General features: G+C 45.0%; 1 pseudogene; it reads right to left on the minus strand.

The window, feature by feature from the left end:
* Positions 1–2,238: 2,238 nt before the first annotated feature.
* LOC146190712 (very long chain fatty acid elongase 7 pseudogene) lies at positions 2,239–3,073 on the minus strand (annotated as a pseudogene).
* Between the last annotated feature and the right edge of the window lie 231 nt (positions 3,074–3,304).

Here is a 3,304-nt window from a genome sequence, read left to right on the forward strand (position 1 = left end):
CACTATAGTAGAGCCTGTTTAGTCACAGCGATTCCAGCCTTATAAAGCGCTCTTGATAATCTTTAAAAGATGACGGCAGGCCACGATTGCGCACACATTTGCACTTTTCTTGCTCACGCATCTGGGAATCTTTTCGCTTCCCCTGCTGATAATAACGCGCCGTTTTTCGCAACTGCTTTCGGTCCTTAGAGTCGCACAAAAATGTCCCTGAATTACCCATGGCGCGTCGAAAAGATAATCCCAGCCGTGGTAGCCTTATTTCAAAGTCGGCTAAATGTAAAACACCTCTCAGTCTTCTACGCAAAGTAGGTGCAGATGGATGAGTTATATAGGGTTTTTCGCAGCCTTCCCCTCGTGATACTGTTAATGTGTTCACCAGAAAGCATTTGTATTTCGATTTCTGGGCAATTAGTAGGGATCATGCGATGACAAGAAGCTGGTAGTGAGGGTGAAATTGAGGGCGGGAGTGCGAAGCTTACGGTAAGATAAACTTCTGAAGCCCTCGGAAGTTTCGAAGGCCCGTCAAAGAGCTTTCATCGTAAAAAAAAATGAGGGACACTTAAACTCCACCTTCAACTGTGTGACGTAATGACTTTGGCGGATCCCATCTGCAGATTCTTTTGCGAAGCCTTGTTCGCGTGCGTGCCCTTTGCTACTAGCTTAATCACTAACCACTTAATATGTGCCTCTGTTATCATGCACATATCCATTAGCAACAGATTGCAAGATAGCCTTGTGAAAGACTCTCTAACATAGTTGCCAATAAAGCTCCGCTTCTATTAGGTCGTAAAGATGTGCCTTGGAGTAGCTTGTTTAAATTACTCCCAACCCAAAGGTCCTATCGCGTTCAAATAAACATGAAGTCGTATCTACTACACCATGCGAACTGTTCTTGGGCAATGTCGTCTGCAAACTGTGAGAACGATTCGCGGTACCCGGTTGGCAGCGCTGTGTGATGTCCCATTTCCTTCGTCGACGTTGTTTACCCGATATATCTATACTATACCAGGGCCAATTTTTCCACTGGCCTGATGTCACTGATATGGCGCTCATATATCCCTAGCGAAAACCCCTATGAGTCACAATAACCTCATACAAATTCTCATACTAAGCTCATACTAAATACAAATCTCATATCATCTGATACGGATCTCATTCAACGTATGAGAAATATACAAGATTGTATGACATTTGCATGAGCTTAGTATGAGAAATCTGTATGGGGTTATTGTGACTCATATGGTTTTTTTCACTGGTGAAGATATAACCGAAGAAGCTGGAGGTTCGTTGTCTTTATTTTACTGCATTTTCGGGTACAGGTTGTACATATCATGAATAGAAGTATAAAAGCACATAAAGTCTATCTGATCTATGAAGGTGTCTTCTTTCAGGAACTAAAAATACTCAGTTCCAGCGCAAATCTATTGCAAAAAACACGTAATCATAACATGCGCAAAATATAGATAATGATATTTGCCCGTGCCAAGCAGGCAAAGGAAAATCTAACCATTGCTGTTGCACAAGTTTACCGTGACACACACTTTCCAAACAGATGTCTGTGGTGAGTCACATGACATCCATGTAAGGCAATGCACCACATAAATGAGTGCCCGTTGTGCGGCTTAAAAAGAAATAAGCAAGGGTTGCTAAACGAAATGAAGTACAAGAATGCAGAAAATAACATAAAAACCAAGGGCCTGCCCTTATTTTCACACACAACTCTCATGCCACGCTGTGTCCCCATTCTCTGTTGCAGAGGGCTCCGTTGGACTATGAACCAACTGCTCTAAATAAACTTATATTAAACCTAAAAAACTTTCACTTGAACCTCATTCAGGTGTGTGGAGGAACCGGAAGCACCAGCAGCGTGACCACTGTAACCATTTGCTCGTTCTTAAGCGCCTGATTTTATTATTTACCCAGAATTTTGCAAGTAGCGAACTTTGCGCTCATAGGGACAAAGTCGGTATTCCTCGTCCAGCCTTTGAAAGGAAGAAGAGTATATGCAAAATCTGCGCTAACACAAATATCCTTATTCCCGTCGTGCGCTAGCGGCTGAAATGGTGTTTGTCCACAAGCATCTTTTTCTTCTTCAAATACATGCAACGCTCACTACAAGGAAAGGTGACTCAGAGTAATCAGTAAATATTATTTACTAGTACTGCTACTGTGTCCCCTTGAATTAAAGATCAAAGCTCTCAAGAATGTGAGATCAACTTTTTTCAAAGTGGCGTAGGTCTTGTGCACAAGCTTTTAAAACGCAGCTCTTTCTTTAGTACATATACTACCGTTTTTTTTCTTTGTAGGCACTCAGGTAAAACGCGACGAACCACACGAAAAACAGCACCGCCTCGGAGAATTCTACCCAAACAAAAGATACCACATAGTTGCCCTCAGCGAGCACCATGCCGATGGCATGCACGAAAAGAACGACAAACTGGGCTATCTGCATAATGGTCATGTACTTCTTCCACCACAGATACTTCCTGTAAGATGGACCGAGTGCTGCCAGGAAATAGTAAGCATACATGAACACATGTACAAAACTGTTCATGCAGGTGATAAACATGGCCTGGGCCTGCGCTCCGTACGTCAGGTTCAACCAAAAGTTCCAGGACACGATCACATGGTGGGCGACGTGTAGCGCGCTGATCTGATGGTAATTCTTTCTCAGCACGAAAAACACGGTGTCGGTCAGTTCGGTCAGCTTGAACAAGTACATCCACCACGATAGTCGCGTGATCTCGAGACTGGCAGGTGAATGGCTGAGATCCATGTCTTGGAGGAAGCTGTACCCCAGATCCCAGTAGGCAAGTTTCATGAAGCGGCAGAAGAAGTACGCACTGAAAAAGGTGGTGAATAGGTTGTACGCGAGAATAAAGGGTTTCAAGTCGAAAGGTTTGCGGCTTGACATCCATCGAGGTCCGGCCACCGTGACGAAATAGACGTACGTCGCTGTGATGACGGCTACTGGCAACGGGCTTCCAGTCAGAGCCCAGCCTTCTGACCTGACATCACGTGGCGGAAACCACGAGTAGATAGTGTGAGCCAGAAGACGCACCGATGAATCCATGGCAGCAGTGAGGTCGAGGAATGCAACGTATTGGCAGCTGTCACGGCAAATGCTCTGCTGCACGGGCTTGACGCGTCTCTGCGAACCGCACCGTCCTTGGCAAACAACGCTGTGACAGTTCGTCTCGCGCCGAGCCGCGAACCGCGACCACTTAAAATCTAATGTTAGAAAAGCAGCCCCTTTTACGCGAGACTAAAAAGTGGAGCACATGACAGGAAATGGCGTCAAAGC

Source organism: Amblyomma maculatum, chromosome 4 (genome assembly GCF_055883805.1).
Source record: "Amblyomma maculatum isolate TAMU_Amacu chromosome 4, ASM5588380v1, whole genome shotgun sequence".
Lineage (NCBI taxonomy): Eukaryota > Metazoa > Arthropoda > Arachnida > Ixodida > Ixodidae > Amblyomma > Amblyomma maculatum.